Source organism: Perna viridis, chromosome 8, assembly GCF_037379345.1.
Source record: "Perna viridis isolate PV_CMFRI_1.1 ecotype Kerala chromosome 8, ASM3737934v1, whole genome shotgun sequence".
NCBI classification, from domain to species: Eukaryota; Metazoa; Mollusca; class Bivalvia; order Mytilida; family Mytilidae; genus Perna; species Perna viridis.
Window position 1 is genome coordinate 40,016,271 of NC_142452.1, and position 22,557 is coordinate 40,038,827.

The following is a 22,557-nucleotide window of genomic DNA, read 5'->3' on the forward strand; positions in this document are numbered from 1 at the left end:
CAGTCATTATAAGTTTCATGCAAATCTATGGTGTAGTTTCAGAGGAGAAGACGTTTGAAGAAATTGTTAATGACGACAACGTTAACGACAAAGACGGACGCCAAGTGATGGCAATACATGTAGCTCACACAGCCAGGTGAGCTAATAAAAGGTAGGGTTCCAACCCCCTACCTCTGGATCTACCAATGAACTGTCAACCAAAGAATTAATAAAAAAAAGTCTAAGTTCAAAGTCCTGTATTAAGTCCAATAAGTATCGAAGCCTACCACAGTATACTACAGTTAAACTTGACCAGCAACTCATCTACAGAAACATCTGATTTAATTGGTTTAAAATATAAATGTATGTATCTCATACCAAGTGTTATATCATCATTTTTTTAATTGCAGTCACACTCCAATAACTCTGTTAATATTTTAAACATTGAAATTTAAACTTAATTGGTAACACTTTACAGAGCATACAATAATGATGTTCATTAAATCACCCACAACATGTCCTTGAATATTTCACTGGACAACTGAGAAGGTGATTATAACTGTCTATCATTCTATTTGAATATGTGTTTGATAGAAATATTAAATCTCCATGTCATCTGTCCAGGCAGTTCATCAGGTCTTTGTCATTTAAAAAGAGGAAGATCAAACTTTATCCCATGAACATCATTATTTTATGCGCTGTAAAAAACAAATATCTTAAATTACTTCCATTAATAGTCTGGACAACTGATTGACAGACTAAAGGAAAACCTAATGATATAGTCTTCTTTGACAAAAAAACTTGACACCTGATAATATATGGTTCACATTATTCTCCCTATGACTTTGAAATATGTGAAAGTATTAATTTTCGTGGTGTACTAAATTTCTCTATTTTCTCAGTGGACAGAAAAATGTGAAAAAAAGTACCCACAAAATTGATTTTTAACACTATATATGCTTATTATTTTTTGAAATCACAAAAATTGATACCCACAAATATGTTCACTTGACAGAATCCACGAAAATTAGCAACCGTGAAAATAAAAATGTTTACAGTAGCAGAGTGCATACCAGCATACATGTAGCACATCTCTTTCTACTTTTTCCAAAAATTTCAGCTTAATGACCAAAGAGAATTCTTGCTAAAAATTAGTGCTAAAATAAACTCTCTCATAGCATAGTGCTACACTCTGATGGCCTCAGGAGAACTTTTCGGACTAACATGTACATGTATGTACATGTCAAGATACCTACAGTGTGTATTAATGATATTACAATAAACATTGAACATTTGTTGAACAATTATACAATTGATCAAATTGAAAGACTATTTCATCATGTATCATGTCAGCAAAATGTTTAGGCGCAAAGTTAGTAGATTTTAAGTTATACAGTAACTGAGAGCTGTCAGTCTGACAAAAATTGTCCTGACAGACAATTTAATACTATCTTTGTTTATTAACATTTTGTTTGGGCCATGGTACACCATGGTACACCACTCTTTCTGGCTTGTATGGCAAACTGGACCACACTAATTTTCTTTCAACTTGTATTATATAGAAATCTAAGACTAAAAAGTAACTCATCTATTAACCAACTTGACAGATCCCCTTTTTAGGAGTAAACCAAGTGTAAGGGACACAACTCTTACAAATCATGTGAAAGTATTACGGAGGTAGACCTAGGGGAAAGGACACAACTTTTACAAAGCATGTGAATGTTTGCACATTTTACATAAATCTCATGTAAGAATCAAAGTAACTTGGACTGATTTCATTCTGTTTCAAATGGAAGCTTGATAAGCTTTGGTGGAATTGAATATAATACAAATATATCACTGATTTCAAGAGTCATTTCCTTTATCCTAAGTCTTCCTCCATAAGAGAAGTGTTTTGTTTATAAGAATAAACAAAATACACTGTACTAATACTGAGTCAGAGTGACTAAGATACATGTACATGTATGTGTACAGTAATACTTCAAACATCTTTTGTACTGTTACTTGAATGAAGAAAAATAAAGGGGCAACATCTGTGTGACTGCTTTTAATCAGGGATCGAATTTCAAAATTTTTTCCACTAGCTAAATTTAGCAAGTACTAAAAATTTACTCACACTAAATGTAAATTTTTCTGACCGCAGTCGGTATAGTTTCACTTTTTACTCTTTGAACTTAAGGACGCTCTTTTATGGAAATGCAAGTCACCTGATCGCAATTCTGTTTACCGATTGGCCAAACACTGATAAATTAGTGGCATTTGAAAAAATGTATTGAAACTTGTAATTAATTGCATGCCATGTGTTATTTTCTTGAAAGAAATGTAGAAACTAAGAAACAAAAAGAAGAAAACTTTACTGTGTCTGCTATCTTTTTTTAAAGTTAGTACTTGTTTGGTTTATTTGCCTATATGAATTGGTCTTATGGGTACATGTGTATTATGATTCGGTATTTTGGAGATTTATACTGATATTTACATGTTTGGTGTAACTTCCAGGGATTGAATTTCAGATTTTTTTCCACTAGCTAAATCTAGCAAGTACTGAAAATTTATAGTGGCTGAATTTAAGTTTTTGGGGTAATTTCTGAATTTTACCTATATAACATATAGAATTCTACTAAGAAATTATAGCAAGTGGAAATAATTTCTACTAGTAAAATTGAATTTCAACTTGTATTTAGCAAATATTTCCCCTTAAATTCTATCACTGTTCAATAAACCTAAACATAGATTGCATTCATGTTTACAAAACAAACATACATGTAGTAATAAGTGTGCATGTACAAATACAACCATTAAAAGCCTATTTCCATTCCAATTGTCAAAGCTTGATTTTTTTCCTTCTTTGTACAGTAAGTAAAAGTAATGCAATGTAATTGAAATTCATTTGTAATTCATGAATTACATGCATTTTTTGTGATAATGATGTATTGAATTACCATTACGTTGTAAATGTAATGCAAAATTTGCTGCATAATGCATTACATAGAATTACTTGAAAAATGTAATGCATTGAATTCCCATTATATGTAATGCAAAATTTACTGCATTATATATTACATAGAATTACTTGAAAAATGTAATGCATTGCAATGCATTATCATTACACATTAGCATTACCCCATGCCTCATGGTAATAGGAAACACAAAAATAGGACAAACTAAATAATTTTTTTGTTTCTTTAACCATACCTATTTTTTAGCTAAAAATAGTAGTACACCTTAAAGTTGTTGTTCTTTTGGGTCATTAATAATAAGCACTGTTAAAGTCAGAATGTTTCTCCCATAGTAAAGGAAAAATAGAGAAATCCCTACCTACATGTACTTATCCTATTTTTTTTCAAAGGTGCAATAGGAAACACACATATTATCTTTTGGCCTGATTAAACATGATGTTCAGACATTTAAAATTCATATGAAAGACAAAATTGGAGGAATATGACATGCCTCCTAGTTTTATAACATGGATATTTAAGTGTGAGTCTGTCTAAAAATCAAGTAAAGGTGATTATCACATTTCAAAATAATCAATGAAACTGTTCAAAAACATTTATTATGTCCTAAAAACAAATCTTCCTATATTCATATCCTTTGGTTTGCCATATATCCTGAATAGTTTTTTGACTGGTTAAAGTGTAAAAATTCTTGTGGGAAATTTTCCTATACTTTTCTATGGTAGAGTGTAACCAAACTTTAAGTGTTAATATCTCCAGTGACCAACTTTCATTTGCACTCTTATGTAAAATACAGCTTCTATGAGGCCTACTGAAGGGTTTCCAATCAAAAGATATTTGGGATTAAGATATGTGTAAATCACTTGCACTTATCATAAGCTTCTACCTGATTTTAAGACAGACCTTTCATCTACAACTCTAAATCTGTCTACCTAACCAGGAAGTTCACAGAAAAAGAAAGCATAAATTTATGTCTACAAAAAAAAACTTCCATTATCCTGTTTAAATGGCAGTTTTTATGGTAACCTGTATATGTATATATAAGAATATACATTGTACACTATGCAATGTACTTGTATACAAGTGTACACTGATAATTGGTTATCAACAAGAGGCTCCTGTGAGCCTGAATGGAGAAAGAACTAATTGAAGATTCTACAAACAATGTACATTTGCATACAAGTACTAATGTATGTACATTTTATATATATTTTATCTACAAGTTTTAACGTATTTGGAATTTACTGTGTTTTTTATTGTTACTTCTCGTATAGCTAAAAATTCAGCTACACGTAGGCTGTGAATTCAACCACAAAGACTCTAATTAATATCAATTCTAATTTATTGCCGTATAAAAACTAAGTTTTTTGTGACAAACTTGTAAAGATCAACTAAGCAAATTAAGTATGAAATTTTCATATACATGTATATATGTACATGTAAGTTTATATCTAAGAATACTCACACAATTGTAATCTATTAAATGTACATAAATATGCATTTGTAAAATATGACTAATATGCTTTAAAATTACACTTTCTTGATTTTATTTTGATTACTTTAGATCAACATACAAAATGTACACACAAATCAAGGGCAGAACCAGAAATTTTGTATATTTAGTTTTTTCCGAAATTTTGCATGAAATTAACATAATTTACAAATTTTCCGAAAAAAAGTGAAGGGTGTGACTCTAAGTTTATAGTTCTGGATATTTACTGACTGCAGTTTTTGAGTTCTGAATTTTTACTGAGAGCTAACGAAGTCAATTTTCATGTACCTATGATCTTGAATTTGTTTATTTCAAAAGAATTTTTTATGGGCATCTTGATAAACAATACTACATGTAAATACTAAATATTTAATGGTTCAAACACAATTACAATAACTGATTTAGCCCCACAAAAACTCCATAATCAATGCATGTAATCAACATGCTAATACTTCAGACTGGGCCCTGTGTTAAGTTATTTATCAACTGGCCCATCAAAATGAACTGACTTGTACAAGACATTTCATTTGACGTATAATATATATACAAAATGGCAAAAATTTTGGAATTATTTGAATTTTGCATGCTGTCTTTGCTGATCATCTGAAGCATATCCAAGAAAATATGCCTATTTGCACACTGAGCCCATCCTATTTTATTTGTGTTACACATTGTTTTATTTATGTTACACATGATTTCACATATCCATAGGGAAAAATCAGAAACAAGCACAATGATCGAAATGAACACTTCATTCAGCTCATCGTTGGGCAAATTCTACAAAAACCAGTGTTAAGATTAGTGGTAAATAATATTATCTTCAGATGAATGCGGTATGACAAAATTAAAATGCCTCACCTTGATTTTGGAAATTTTCTCCTCGATGTACTTGGAATATTGGCTTTTAAAGGCTACTTCCTGCTTGATACCAACAAAAACACCTATAATAAAATAATTTTTATAGGGGTTTTCCCAAAATATAGTATCAAAAACTCATCGGAAAGGAGACGTATCGAATTCGGTAAATATCACACAAATAAATTATCCATCTGCCGTGTTGAAAAATGTGTTAACCATTCATATATTGTCGTATCTTTTATATAGTTTTCAAAATATATATTTTTGCGTTTATGGTAAAATCTATTTTCGGGTCAATGCGCACTGAATTATTTTTCTCATTTTTTTCTAAAAAGCATGTAGGATGGTAGTGTGGATGGCCCAATAGGTATGTACATAACAAGGTCTATCACGAATTCCGACGGATATCAGTAGTTAAAAAATATATTTCCTATTTGAATAGTTATTTCAATGAGTGCCAATTTTTAAATTTCAGTATCGGGTCCGAGGGTTGAGGTGGCTGATCCAGCGTCTGGAACCCATCCTTTAACGTGATTTTTTATAAACTTTTATGAAATTAAAATTTTGGGGAAATGGGTCAAATATATAGTCTGGAACCACCCATATTTTTTTTTCTGGACATTCTTTCAAAATCTCCTAATCCGCTCATGAATATTTTGATATAGATTCTCTAGATTTTCAAGTATTGTCACAATTTATTTAAGTTTTTTTTCAAGATTTTACAAGTTAACGCACTTTTTTCAAGCGGATAAAGTTTCTGGTCGTGTCTAAATGTTTTATAAATATATATGAAATAATTCTATTTTGCATGACGTTTACGTGGACAGGTATAAAAAGGAGACCGTTTTAAACATTAAATTTTATTGGTCTATAATAGACCATTGATGCTTAAAATCTACCAGGACGTGTTTTTATAACTCCAGCCCAATGCCACACATCCGGGTCACTGATATTGAAAGTTCCCCAAATTTGAATAATTTTCTTGAATTGCCTTTCATATTTGTGTTTCAATTTAGTGAGCAGGCTGTTTATCTCAGGTGGGTTTAACTCCTTATTTTGTATGAAGAATCAAATATTTTTAAAAATTATCTGAAATAATAGTAATACACTTTCATATTCCTTATTAGTCTAAGATACATTTTATTTATTAATTTAACATATTTTAATTATTTATATCGTTAATTTATTTGTCGAACTGAGAATTACTACTTCGTGCATTTTTCTTTCTGTCCATCTTCCTGTTTCATACGTATACGTGGCATAGGGTACAGGGGCGGATACAGGATCTCAGGTTGGGGGAGGGGGGCGTAAATAGAATTATAAAAAATTGTGAAAAATCAAAAAAAGATTATTTTTTTTATTATTTTAGGGAGGGAGGTGTACGTCCGGCACGTCCGTCCTTGGATCCGCGCCTGGGGTAGCAAGTTTTATTATACACAGCGACTTAATTGGCAGATTTGATGCATTTACTACTCTATATACAGCTAATCAATTCATTGATACCCTATAAATTGTTCCTGGTTTAATAAGTTCAAATACATGTAAACATTTAAATCATCTGCTCTGACTGTTGTGATAGGCTAATCGCTCGCCAAAAAATCCCCAGGTTAGATTGAGATTAATATAGAGTTAGAATAAATTATTTGAATAAAGTCATGTAATTTTGTTTGATCGTCCGTCAGTCCCTTATAAGCCGTTCTACTTATACTTGGACCACTAAATCCCATTGAGTCATAGACGGACTTTTCGTGTATACATGAGCCTAAAATCATGCATTGGAAGTTCGTCCGGCCGCCCGTCCGACCTTTTCTGTGAACATATAATTACAAACACATTGTCCTCACCCTACCAGTTGCATTGTTTTCTCTTACTATTGCAAACTGTTTTACAGGAAAAACCAGGACAGAATAATCTTGAGAAATTTCACCGCGTATTCAGCGGTTGAAAAGTAGCCGGCCAAGTTCAGAGGATGTTGATGGGTGGATATGTAAGAAGAAGGAAAACCGTAACGACAGAAAAAGAATTATTGATCCAAATTGACAAACGCTGAAGTGAATTCACATTTACATAGAATACAGAGTCAGCAATTGACAATAACAATTGTCTTCATTGAAAGATTTCGGATTTATGAAATATTAACGATATCATCATTAGAAACAGGCTACATGGACAAATTACTTCGGATACATTATTCTTTCCTACGTAAGTGCATGTAAGTATTTTTTAAATATATTATTTCAATGAAGTAAAGTCCTTTACTGTTCAAGGAAAAATTTACTGTAAACCATTTTCTTGACAAATTGATCCAGTTTTTTTACATTCCCAGTTACTTATAAAAGGTCCCTTTTCCCCTCACTTTGGATTTTAAATTGAGTACTTTTTTTCTTCACGAGTAGCCAAAAGAAGCCAATGTTAAAAGAAAAAACTATATACATGATTGGAATATATTTGCACTTGTATCTGTTGACATTAGTTGTCCTGAATATCAAAAGGTAAAAAAAAACATAGAAAAAGTTAAAATGCCTGACCTTAGAATCAGAAAGCAGTCTTTCAGAAGTCAAGTGGCATCTCTGCTTTTATACCCTTATTTCATTAAACACATGAAATCATCCCCCCCCAAAAAAAAAAAACAAAAAAAAGCATTTCACAATTCTTCCTGAATATGCAACATATCCCCTTAATGACCAGGATTACAGTATTACAGTACTTGAAATGCCCATACACCACAATTCAATACTATGATATTTGATATCTAAATTTTAGCCTTTTCTGACATCACTCGGTTGATTCAGATTCATATTTTTTTTATGAGTTCGCTTTTTCATATGTTGAACTACATATTTTTTGTGTGTATTTGTTTGTTTGTTTGTTTGTTTGTTTTCTTGGTTGTTTTTCTTCTCTCGACTTTATATTAATTGTAGTAAATAAACAATTTATCTTGTTTAAAACCAACGGTCCAAATCCCAACAATTTTAGGGTCAAGACTAGTGTTTGCCCACCTCTACTCGCCCTTCCATAACCTAAGCACATCTATGGTTACCATTAAGAACAAATGACTGATCTATATACTTCATGTCGCAACCATTTAATCTTTAGGGGCGGAGGGCTAGGATCAAAGTTTGAAATAAAAAGGCAGGACGTTGATGTATGGTTAAAAATTCAGGATGAATAATAGGGTAAAATAAATATGCAGGATTCAAGTCAGTAGAAAAAAGTCAGGATCTAATTTTTTTTCTAAAATTCAGGACAGGCTAGTATAAAAACATAAAAAAGTATGGTAAGAAACTACGAAAAAAAAAATCCTGGACTCAAAGTTTTATCATATCCCCCTTAGAAATCAAATGGTTCCTTAAGAATACCAGACCTAAGAAGATTTTCATTACTTATATAAGTAGTATTGTTAGTCTATCTATTCCAAAATTGGAAAACAAATTCTTATGTTAACATTACTTGCCTTTCTGTGGTCGGTTAGAATGAAATTATGAAACAAGCAAATATAATTTTTTTTTCAAATGTTAATTTTAATTATCTAATTTAGATTAGACACCATATGCTTAAGTCAACTGAACGACTGAAATACAAAAAGGAAATGTGACATATAAAATAAAGTCTAAGGTACTTGTATTTCATATGGTATTTTCTGTTTGTTAGATATACAAAGTAAGTGTATATGATTTCATATAAACAGAAATGTATAATTTCAAGTTTTCTAATTATACGCCTAACTTATTTTTGTCACATTTTTTAAAAGTGAGCCTTCCAAAGCACATTGGAAAATAGTTCTTAATTGCATGATACATACTGAAAGTCAATACAAAAACACAAACACACGTTGGCATCGGTATCTACCAAAGTTCTCATTATGTTGACCTTTTTTCCTCTATTTGTATACATTTTATAAAAAAAGAACTAACTTACATGTACTAGGTACATGTTGTGACATGTCTTCCAAGTCCCAAATACTTCTTTCCGTTGTTTGTTTTTATTAGCCATCTTGTGAACCATTTGTAAACTTGTGTTATTACATTCGCTATGCATGGCGATGATTGGTGTTGTTGAATTCAGGTGCCTAACCGAAATAAAGGTTGAAACCAGCAATGCAAAATTAATTCACATCACAGAGATTGACAGCACCCAGTAACATAAGATCCATTCCTAATTTACATGTTATGTGGTTGCTGTAATTTCCTGCTGCATCCATTTGACAAAACATTTTTGAATCTAATATTCGTTTCTTATTCCTTGCCAGCTCTCTACAATTTCTGGACAGGTAACTTCCACAGAGATTTGGCTTTTTAGGAAACGCCCTTCACATACCCGCTATCCATATAAATCCAAATCCCAACTCTAGACCTAATGCCAATGAATTTCCTGTTGGTCGGCCGAAAATATTATCGAGATCCCAATCAAATAAAAATGTCGTTAAAAACAAAAATGTCGGACTGTAAACATGGTCAACGTATCCAGGCATGCTTTCGATATGCATGATTGAGATAACCAATTTTAGTTTCCGAAGTCAACACTCCTGTTTGGAATCACTTTCCATGCTCTCAACTTCGTAGTAAATCTTTATCCCGTTGAAATTATGACGGGACTGCCAATCAAACCCTGTATATAAATAAACATTGACGTCATGACACTTGCCCCAAAACTATCCCCATCTTAAACTTTGAACCCTAAAATGGTTGGGTCAATGCTTTGAAAAAATACATTCCAATAGCCAAGGTCATAAGCGTTAAAAAGTGATAATCTTTTTTTGCATTACACCTTAAATGAATTTGTGCGTCGAAGACTTGCAAATTTCGTATTTCGTATAAAATGAAAAGAACACACGGTTCTATAAAAATGGGTTTCGTTACAGTTTAATTTGACTAAAAAGGCGAGCATCCTTATTTTACTTAAACATTTTGATATCAATTTAATATTTTTTTTTTTTTTTTTTTTTTTTTTTTTTTTTTTTTTTGGATTTGTTTGTTTATTTGCTTGTTGTTATTATTATTATTGTTTTATGTCCTGACTTTATTACAGATTTGTGGTCTTGTACTATATTGAACGTTTTGCAATGTACGACAAATATATCGCAAACAACTTTTAAGTAATAATCATTGCTATAAAAAGTGATCATAAAATAATATTTTAATTATGAGTAAAAGCTTTTTTTGCACAATGAACATTGAGGATAAAACTAAATGTAAACTAAGACGTGTTTCAATATATGTCGCAGGAAAAGAAGATATTTCATTTTATGCTTTAATATATTTCGTGATATTTTATTTCCAATTATTAGTGCAAAAGCAAACAATTGATATTTTAATATTTTAGGAAAATTTTCAGTAAAATAGACAATTCATATTTCATTATGTATTTACAGCGCTATAACTTTTTTTTTATTTAAAATGTTTTATCCCATTCCCTTCTATATTTAATTCTGTTTTATCACTCATTGTTTTTTTTATTTGTAACAGTTTTGAATTTTTGTCAAATGGATATTTATTTTATGCAATATTAAACGCTGCTTACATTTTATTTTTTTATTTATTTATTTATTTATTCATTTATTTATTTCTCTATTGGTTAACAAAATACAGGGGCGTGTTTATATTTGTGTTCTCACTGAGCATTTCATATTTAATGTATTATTTTCTGGAGAAATATTTCTTTTGTGGTTCGAATATATATGAGAAAATTTTGGTAATTCAAACGATAAAATATCAGATGGTGTATGTTGTTGCTGTTGTTTTTCACTTGTCAAAAGTTTAGATTATGTCTTGATTCATAACAGAAAATAATAATTTCATTCGATTTTAAGAATATTTTAATGTTTCCGTCCCTGACTTGACAAAGTAATTTACAATAAAGTTGTAAAATTACAGGTTAAATGTTTAAAAAGGTTAAAGTAAATAAATTTTGGTATTGCAATACACATGCAAATCTTATTTTAATATTTTGCAAGTTTAGGTATGCTGATCACGTTAGAAAATGTACTTTTTGAACTGATTTTTAGGTGTGTTCAACTGTGTAATATTTTTTTTCAATGTGGCCAAATCTAAAAGGGAAGGGTTATGACCAAGCCAAAGTACGTTAACCTCGCCGCATTTTTTGCGCCTGTCCGAAGTAAGAAATTTCTTACCTCGGCATGTATTGTTTATTTTTTACCCAGTCATCAGCAGCTTAAAAAACCAGCAACATAGAAACATCGAGATCAAAAAATTAAATTTATGAAAATATTATCCAAAACAACAAATATCGTAAAATGAAGCAAAGCCCCTCACCCAGAGATTATACCGCAAGCAATACAAGCAATGAACGGTCAGTCTCTAGGGGTCATCCATAATTATAATTCGTCATTTACTTTTATAAAATTATGGCATCATTCCGATTTTTTATAGCAAATATTATTTATTTCAAAATAAACTATTCAGTTTGATTATTGAAATTACTACCGGCTAAAATAAACTGCAAAAGCATACTCGATTATTTTTTTATGGATGTGACTATAAGTTAGTTTGTCAATTATGAAACTGATCCACATTAGAATGGGTTACATTAATTTTTCCATTTTTATATTTTTTTAAATAAAGATTTTAATATCTTACCACATGTTTGTTATTCATGTATTCAACTATAAAAACAAAAATAAAGCTATGTTTCGAAAATCACGAATCATGTTGTACCCTACCGGTGCACCTGGTCCATGCTCCCAGTTTTTAGTGGAATCCGAGTTGCTCATTTGCTTTTGTTGCTTTGTGTGTATGAGTTTAGTTACTTTGTGTTCTTTGTTGTGTATGTCTGTTTTCTATGTCTGGTCTTTGTCACTGGATTGCATTCTTTTGAATACCGCTATAACCTTGGTTCCCTTGATTACTCTTTCATGAAATACACGAGGAATGAAAACTGGAAAAAGACAGACACAACACAAATTCATCAGTCCCCCATATTTGCTTTCGATAGTTACAAATGAAGAAAAAAATAATTAATTAATGACAGTAAATGTAAGTTCAAATATCGTCATATCAAATTCCAAAAAAATGAGCAAAATACAGAATCGTCAAATGATTTGTTTGTTTGTTGGGGTTTAACGTCCGAGCAGCAATATTTCAGCTATATTCAGACGATGAACATGAAATTGATGATAAAATGAACATGAAATGATGATGAAATGAACACAAGGACAAAGGGGTCGACAAATTTTGATTGCCACTGGAAGTAGGGAGAGGTGGGTAGGGTCGGGCAATTTAGCCTCCTGTGGCGGAGCTCTATGGTTCTTACTCTGGGAAAATACCACAGTAGGGTTTTTTAACGTGCGATGAACGTGGCATCTTTCCCAACACGGTGCACCACTATGGTTTGCGGTCAGGTTTTCCGTATTATAGCCTGACAACCCCAGCATGTAACACGCCAGGGGTACTCCATTCCACAACCTGGGGCACACATCCCAGTTGCTCTGTGGGTAGAGCGCCCTAGCCCCTGGCTAGGGTTCTGAACACTATTTAATCGCCTTTTACGACAAGCTTAGCGCTGCTGCAGGCCTATTCTTTTAACACCCGGACCTGCACGGCGAGAATCGTCAAATAAAGAGTGATATTTAAAGTACTGAAATGATCAAATCTTGGCAATAGTAAAAATAATTGTCATAAGGAATGTCCATATAATAGATGACAGTAACATGGTAAAAACGGCGAAGTTAGAAACCACAACAATGGTCATGACTTGGTGCAGTCATTTCAAATTGAAAAGTGGGTATTTTTAGTTCATCCAGAGTGTCGTTTTCCTAGACACGTATCTACATACACAAACACCACTTTTAAATATTACAAATTTCAGTATGCTGTACACTGTGTCTCTCAGAAGAAAACTGAGCATTAGATCTGAAATATAACAATTTTTCAGTATGCTCTACACGTGTTTCAAGAAGTAAATTTTCATCGTCAGCATAAGATCTGAAATATTGCAATTATCAGTATGCTGTACATATGTTCCAAAAAGTAAATTTTCATCGGCAGCAGCACTATGACTAAGTATCTAGGAAAATCATTGAAGGAAACACAACAGTGATGAAATAAGTTAGTCAACCAAAGTTATTGGTTGGTGCCACATTTTGTTTGAAAAAAAAAATCTGACTTGATATGAGCAGAAATACAACAAAATGTGAAAACGTTTTTGCCTGTTAAGGACAAGAGTTATCAATGTGACGACCATCCGCATGCTGAAAAATGGCATAACGTTTTATCCCAATGATAATGGACGTCCTACAATTTTGAATTTAGTCTCTAACTTACATTGATATGTCAATATCTTGTTTATTCTGAGTCACTGAAATGGTTAGAAAAAAAAACATTTGTACAATTTAATTTAAGAGTACTGTAAATGTGAAAGAGCAATCAAGGGAACCAAGATTCTAGCGGAATTCAAAATCTAATCAAGGTATAAAAACAAGACTGGGAAACAGACACACACAACAAAGAACATGAAATAATCAAAGAAACAACAGCAAATGAATGACTCAAACTCCACTATAAACGGGGAACATGGACCATGCGCCGGTAAAGCAAGCGTCCTCTGCTTTTCTAGAAACACCCGCCCAGTTACTCATAAAAGTACGGGGGTAGACGGAAGAGAAAGGGAAAACTATGACACGGTGAACAAATACGATTCTTGAAATCAAAATGAAAAATAGACCAACTGATAACTAAATCTAGAAGCAAAGCAAGTAATATGCTGCTTAATTTGCTAAGTCACCTCGTCAATCTTAATTTAGGGGATGTAGAAATAATTTACTGTCAATAGAAACATTGCAACAATTAATATTATCAGTATACTCTGTTATACTCTGTTCAGACCAACAATTATTAACTAATGATACTTCTTCGAGACTACACGGGATGACTTGCAAAGGAAGCGAAATATTTTTTTTTACATAAGAACATATCAAAAGAATTACAATTCAAAAATTAAAAATGCCGATGCATTTTCTGGGGATAGACAATTCAAACTGGATGGGTAGGTATGCAAACAAACATTGTACTTTTGGTCATACAAATATCAACAAACAGAAAGTGTGAAATGACATGAGCTATACCGGTAAATTGAAACGCATAGGATTAACATCATTGCGAAACAGAAGTATTTAGAAGTGTTAGAATGCTTATACATAGATCATTAGATCATTTTCTTCTCTAGGGCAGACTGCGATTATATGTTAAGGTAGATTTTTTTGGCATACAAGCGCGACAAAAATCTAATTGTTTTCAGTAGCAGCCGGGATTAAACAAATTTATTTGAATTTATTTTACATTGTTAGTGATGGGAAGTTTTGAAATACATGTGGTCTTTTTTTCAAAATATTCCAAGCCCCCTTTTCCTTCAGTATAAAAATGTTAAGTGCCTTAGAAATAAGTTTGAATATGAATGGTGGAATAGTTCATCAAGCAAGAAAGTATACATTGAATAGACAACATAAAAAAATCAAAAGGCATACATCAATACAATACAATGGTTTTAAATGACGCAAAATTGCAAAATTTCCGAACTGAAAAACTCTAGGCAATAGTTAAATGAAAAGGTCAAAAGAGAATATAATAAATGGAAATATCAAGGTTAAAACAAGAAATCGGAGACCTTAGAGGTCAAGCATACGAAAAGTAAAAAGGAAACACCGTGGAAGTAACATAGAAAATATAAATATCTAACAAAACTACATTCTACACAGATGACCATATCAAAATTCACCGGTTTTTCCTCTGAATAATGCTTTCAAAATCATGACAGATGAATTCTGGTTGGCAGATAAGAAAGGTCATCTAAATAGAAAGTAGAATGGAGGTTGTTAGATCCGAATGGAACAATTGATAGGTCTAATTTTAATTAGATTGTAGTTTGTTAAGCCAAAACACACTATACTTGGAATTAAGTACAGGCAATAGTTTTGAAACACCCAACACCGGACTAATTCACGAAATATGCCTATAGAAAAGATATCAGAGACAAGGAATGAATTTCAAAATATATAACAGTAAAGAATCAGCACGGTACCGTGTGTGCAAAAACAAGTTATGGTTCACCAGCTGTTGTCGGCTCTGTGGTAATTACAAATCATATACACATTGCAAATGTCAGTATGCTGTACATATATTGCAAGGAATAACCTCTCATCACCTGTATTTTTAAGATCCAGAAATAAATCCTATACAAGAAATAATAAAAATATCGAAGTATTAAATCAATATTTATAAAGCAATAGCAAGTATAAGATTAGAAACAATTCCAACTTGGGTCTTTTTTTCTCCAAAATATCAAAACTTACAATATAGTGAAATAATATGATTTAAAAAAATCAACAGTTGGAATGATATTCAAAAGTCTCGAATCAAGAGAAACAACACATAGCCACTAGAAAACACTATACAAGTAACATAGAAAATGGACTAGGAATATACTCTAAAAGTAACATAGAAAACATACTATCCTACTACGTGTGTGATGATACATGAATATGGACATGGACAAAGGAATAAAAAGCAAAAATGTAATAAGGGAAAATATAATCAGAACCTTGTTTTGATTTTAAAACTAATATCAAAGCATAAAACAATATATAATCAGCACTGTGTGTGCAACAAGTTATGGTCCACCAGCTGTTGTCGGCTCATTGGTTCCTAATGCAAAATTATTACCTGTCACAGACACATTGCAAATGTCAGTAGGCTGCACACGAATTGCAAGGAATGATCTCTCAGCACCTGCACTAGAATCATTAACTTATGATCCAAAAATAAAGCATATACAAGAAACTCGAAGTATTAAATTAATATGTATTAAGTAATATCAAACATAAGGTTAGAAACAAACATTTTTTTCTCAAAAATATCAAAATTAACAATAATTAATTGGATAATATTCATAAGTCATGTATTAGGAGAGACAACAAACACCTATTAGTGAACGAAATTGATAATTAATTTTAAATCATTCAATTTTTTCTACAGGAAAATAAATATATAGACACATTTTAAGAATACGGTATGAGTTATATCATGCATATTCTGTTGAATGCTCGTCATCGTCATCTTCAAATGTGTATCAATTTCGTGATTCATTCTTTATAATTTGTTATTATTGCTCATCGTATTGCATAAAAGGTCACACTTGTCCAAGAAACAAAATATTTAAATTTGTTAATGAAAACGAAAAAAGTATCAACAGAAAATTGTATTACACTCGTCGATTCATATTAATATATCAGAGACGAAAATATAAACAAGACGCCACTATCGTGAAAATAAATAGATCACTTGAAAACTAGAGGAACGCCAAAATTGCAGTAAATGGACATGAAACAATGCAACAGAAAGCTTATAACGGAAGTCTTATTTAGGCAGCACATGTGTTCAAAGCACAAAGTCAGTGTGATTTAACCTGTATTTAATATAAAATATTAACCATTTACTAAATAGCTATAAGAACAAACATTAAAGGTAATGATACAACAATGATGTAACAAGAATTTTGTCAAAAAGTATATAGTAAATACAAAATGTATTATTAATGTTAATTGCAAAATAAATGAAGCAAAAAAAAAACAAAGAAGAAGTAGCAGTGCAAGGTGGAATCACGGGACAATCCTTGAATGATTCAAAAACGAAAGTATTATATCATATCATATATTTAAAATATAATACACCTTTTCCCTATATCCATTGTAAGTGTTAGGTTGTATGTGTTATGTGATGGTATATCTAATTTACATATACATCTATTTACGAAAAATTAACGTTCAATTCAATTCACTGACAATGCATCAGCGTGCAGATCGAACAATAATATTTGGTTGAATATCAGGGCTACAAAAGACTTTAAAGAATAGATTGTCGAGTTATATGATATTTTGTAGATAAGAAAAAAGGTCATATGAATAAAGCTTACATTAAGAAAAAGGATCGACAACAAGTACTATCTTTAAAAAAAGACACACATTATCGCTTTGTTAATACCCAAAACTCATTAATATTTATTTGGTGAACTGTGTGATCACTGTGCAGTTTCGTATTTCAGTTAATTTATTGGTTCAATAAGTAAACTATTTCCAATTATTCAAAACAAGTATATAAAAGATTATTCGATACATAAAAGTGATTGAAAATATTCCAGACAATGTCCCCCATGGACCCTTAAATTCCACGGTTACTATCACATTTGTCCAATGAAATGTCAGGTTGTAAGAGCATCGGTTATGTTGCCATGGTTAAGCATCATGGATGTCACGTGATGTCAAAGTCAACTCAATACCGACTGCGTCGGACAAAGATCGAGGTATCAGCGATACGAATGATAAAAGAAGAATACAATCAAATGAAAGACGAATTATATGACATCATACAGCCATGGACAAAAAACTACAGTGAATTCATCTTAAGGAGGTGGACCTAGGGTAACGGACATAACTCTTGAAATCATTGATATGTTTGTATCATGTTAAATTTCACCAAAGGCTATCAAGCTTTTATTTGAAACAGAATGAAATCAGTCCAAGTTACTTTGATGCTTACATGAAATTGATGTAAACTCCTGAATACAAACGTTCCAATGATTTGTAAGAGTCGTGTCCCTTACCCTATCTCCTTAAAGTCAAATTTTAAACCATGGCATGAAATTATGTTAACATCGGTACATCTACAGATAGGAAGGTATATTATGTACAAATGGATAGAGGCAGCAAAGGAGCAATAAAGGAAAAGTATTTGAATTTTCTATTAAATGATAAATGATATTCACATGTAAAAGAAAGTAAAGCTGTTCCTTACGTTGATATTCCTGTAAAGGCGTAGATCGAATTATTGAAAAAATAACATAGTACACTGACCAATCAATTATATTTTAGTAAAATAAAAGTGTTAATAAGAACGCAATGATAATGTTTTCTTTATTTGCTATTTACTTACCAGCCCATATAAAAATTCAGTCACTACCTATGGTTAGTGATTCATGCTATAATTCTATGTTACAATAGCATTTCTGTATTCCATCCTGTACTTTTGAGAAAACCATACACTTATCTCACACAAAAAGCAACTAAATCAAAGCAAATCAAGAAAGACAATCTGTATAAATTTTGTCTCAAAAACCTAACATGCAAACGAAAAACTAAGACTGGTTATGTGGTCTGTGCACTTTCTGAATAAGAAATAAAAGATTCTAGTGGAGTTTGGACATGCATGAATCACCTCATGTCTAATTTTTTAAAGACTTAAAAGGGTGCATCGAATTATTTAAACTTCCTGATAGGTTAGAGATGCAACATTGTGAAAAAAAACTTCAATGTGTTATGAAACATTTTTTTTGTAGTCGTGTATTCTTTTCCTTTTCGTCGTCAATCAATCTAATAATAAATAAATAAATACTAATGAAAGAGTATACTACATGTATAATGATTTGACATTGTTTTTGTTTTATGAAAATAATATATGCTGTGAAGTGGCTCAAATTAAACGTAAATAAGAATTAATGAACAATTGCCATGTTTAAAAATGAACTATATACAAATAAAATATGAATAAAACGTATAAATATTGAATAACATTTTTTCATGATTTTTACGTTTTATTCACTTTTGTATTATGGTTCTTTTCGACGTTGGAATAACTAAGTAGTTTTGCAACCCAGTATACTTTACACAAAATGATCGTTAAACAGTTGTCTTTTCTAGATAATAAGTATTTATTAAAACATTTAGCTGAATGTAACTATTTTTGAAAATATGAACACTATGACAGAAAAAAGTTTTATACAGAATTTTTTATGGTACTCTGAAAGTACTTTAACTCGTGAATACAAATTTTCGTGGAACATGGAAGAAACACAAGTTCGTGGATTCTTAAATTCGTGGTTTTAAGATTTCCAGTATATCATCAAAGGAAATTTCCTTTTCGTTGGGAAGTAAATTTCGTGCCCCAATCGTGCTTTACAAGATTGAAGTCATCATTACAAAGTTTTATGGTCGTCATCATGATCTCATGGATCGTTATGGTGTATCCATCTGCACCATGAAAACTGATTTATTCAACGGGTCATAGTTTTCCTTTCCTCGTTTGTCTACCCAGGACTTGACTTTTTATGAGCAACTCGGTGGGTGTTTCTAGAAAAGCAGAGGACGCTTACCCTACCGGTGCACATGGTCCATGCTCCCAGTTTTAAGTGGAGTCCGAGTTGCTTATTTACTTTTGTTACTTTGTATGTATGATTTTAGTTACTTTGTGTTCTTTGTTGTGTATGTCTGTTTTCCATGTCTGGTCTTTGTCCCTGGATTACATTCTTTTGATTACCGCTAACACATCGGTTCCCTTGATTACTCTTTCGCCCACCCACGAAAACCATGAACAATAGTAATAATAACATACTATTATAATAATCTTGAACACATTTCATAAATACAAATACACAATGAGAACTGCATATTTCGGTATTTTTACATGTGTTTTAAGGAGTAACCTGTAATCAGCAGCATTAGGACAAGCACTTACAAGGACGTTCAAAATCCGTGTAAATAGTGTAAAACAAGAAGTTCTCTAGACCAGAAATATCGTAATAGGGAGCATAATTTATCGTATATTGTAAAACTATATGTGATGCAAATAACGCTGATCCTATGTATGTAATTTTTAAATCTGTCTTCTTCTTGGTTGATTAATGGTACCAGGCTACCTGTAAGAGCTTTAGCAGGTTACCAAATGATCCATGTATTCTTAGGCCCTTCGAATCGTGAGGAAACGTTGACAAATTCTAGAGTGAGTACAGTGAAACTTCCCTAAATCGGGCCCTCAGAAAATCGGGCATCCCTTCAAACCGGCCGTTTTCAAAAGTCATGGCCGATATACCTTAAAACCTGTGCGTTTTGTCTTCAATATACCGGCCACCCCCTGAAACCGTACATCAGCCTTTTTTCAGTTTTAGTTACAAATTAAAGTAAAAACAACTTCTCAATCCCTTAACCTAAAAATCCCGAATATATGGGAAAAAGTGTAATAATAAGTTATCATGTGGTTGTCGATTGCTTAAAGGAAATTACCCTGTAATAGTAGATCTTTACTGAGCTTGTCAATTTCTCTAGACAAAAAGATGAAATTACATGTGTAATTCTAGGAAATATTAAACACAAACTATCTTTTGTCGTATATTTTAGCAGAAGTATTTTTTTTTAAAAAACATATATTTTGAAAACATATCAGCGTATTTGAGGGCGACTTTACTTGCATATTTAAAATTGCTGTTTACATTTGACTTACAAAAACTTTAAATGCTAAAATTAGATACCCCGGTATCTAATTTCAACATTTTAAGTTTCACTCATTACTGGATGGTTAGTTCAGAAGTTCAAGTATTTATGTTAATACAATATGTACTTATTTGGACATATATTTCATGGTCCATTTAGTGGATAAAGTTACTGAGGAGATAGTTTTTTGGTAAGATATTTGTTGAACTTGACCAGAAAGTCGATTGACAAAATGCCAAAACTTCACCGAAAACAATTTCTATTAATCAAAGTAGTCAGTGTCAATGTTTCAACAAAATATATAGATTGATTGAAAAGGCAAACTGTTACCCAAAACAAACGACAAACGCAATGAAATTTCATTCCGAATTGTCGACTTTCCTTTCATCTGCCACATCATCCCTTCAGCACATGCGTATGAAGTTTTCATATCATATTCACTCATACTTTATACCAGAGCTTGAAGTAACTACGCAGAATTTTCGTACCTTGCCAGACTTCTAAAAATTAGGCCTCTGGAAGTTGCAAGACTGAAATCATGTAACGGTGTATTCATTTGCAATTGCAGTTTTAAAGTTCCTATTAATGTGATTACAAATTAAAAAAGGAAATAGACAAACAACAAAAGAAGGAAATTGACATTATATCTAAGTGAGTGAAAGCTGAAGATCCATGAAAAACAAAGGGTCAACAATAAAAAATAACGATTTTTCATACCTGCAGATTAAGTATCTAAATATAACATTGCCTCATGTAAAACCAATTGCATACTTATTTTAATAAAACAGTAATATATACAGACTTTACGCATTTGAAAGACGAAAAAATAGACAATTACCAGCTAGCTAGTCTTATCCACCCCCACTTAAGACGTATATTGTGGTCTACTTCCATTTATTGAATATCTTAACTTAATATTAATAAACGTCTAAACAAAAAGACAGTTGGAATACAAAATCCGTTATAATGCCAATGTGTTATTCAGAGAATGAGCATTTATTAGATGTTAATTTTGAAAATATAAACTAACGACGAATCTTTATCTATATACATATGTATCTTTCTCCTTGAAGTAGAAAACATACTTAAGATTTTTCAACTATTCTTATTTTTATAATTCCATATCCACAGCGAAAATGTAATATTGCCCTGCTTCTTTATAAAGGACGGGATACGTGGGTATAAGTGTTTGTTATGCCTAGACAAATCTTATTTTTTTGAAAGCGTTATTCTAATAAATACAACAAAAATACACTACAGAAAATGAAATCAAAACAATTCTAATTTCAAATACTTTTCTACACTCTTATGCAAGCTGGTACATACATTAGCCTTTAATTTCAGCTTCTGCTATATGGATGATGTCTTAAGAAGACTGTCAGGTCTTCCTTGCAAATTTGTCATTGTAGCAGAAGACAAACCTGCTAAAAACGTACAATAAGGGAAATAGTTCTCGACATTTCATATGGCAACATATTGACTCAACACCATACATGCGTAAGAGAAAAGTTAACAAGTACATGTCTGTTCTAACATTTTGGTATTTATTTAAGTGATGAAAATATGGCTCTCCTTTCCATTTATTGGATACATAAACGTAATAAGTGTCTTTACAAACAGGTGTAATTGCTGGGCCCAAAAGTGCAGAACGAAACTCTTTTAAAAGCTCTTTACTAACTCACGGCAGCCAAAGGGTAACTGTGATATTAATATTATATTTTTCAAGTGGCGTGAACGAGACTTGGATTCACAAAAGTTCGGAAGACCTATAGGAGTATCTCCTGTGGTACCTTACCGTTCGCAACAGTATTAAAACATTCAGTTTTCTACTTAGAACACAATACGTTCACTAAAGTCAGTTCTGCTTGATTTCATTCAACAATGTTTCTATATAAAACAGGTGCAAGGGAAATGCTCATCTACTGCATTTATTAGGTAGAGGGAAGCGTTTAAGCTTATTCGTATTGGGTCCTTACAAGGACTATTACAAAGTGTAGTGACTAGCT

The 22,557-nt window shown here is 31.7% G+C and overlaps 1 protein-coding gene and 1 long non-coding RNA gene across 5 annotated transcripts in view; one reads left to right on the plus strand and one right to left on the minus strand.

The window, feature by feature from the left end:
* Positions 1 to 10,192, minus strand: part of LOC148610472 (TNF receptor-associated factor 6-like) — a 43,818-nt gene extending 33,626 nt beyond the window's left edge. The window contains exon 1 of one of the 3 annotated variants that reach the window (XM_088595476.1): positions 9,202 to 10,192. The gene's annotated coding sequence lies outside the window, so the exon portion shown is untranslated. Of the gene's footprint in view, positions 1 to 5,283; positions 5,435 to 9,201 lie in introns of those variants that run through there. The other 2 variants (XM_088595473.1, XM_088595474.1) reach the window with 2 other exon arrangements.
* Positions 5,679 to 11,878, plus strand: LOC148610473 (uncharacterized). 2 transcript variants are annotated; one of them, XR_015924645.1, is made up of 3 exons: positions 5,679 to 6,320; positions 6,653 to 6,889; positions 7,175 to 11,878. It is a non-coding gene; the product is annotated as an uncharacterized LOC148610473 (long non-coding RNA). The 2 variants fall into 2 exon arrangements; XR_015924646.1 differs by lacking the exon at positions 6,653 to 6,889.
* The last annotated feature ends 10,679 nt before the right edge of the window (positions 11,879 to 22,557 follow it).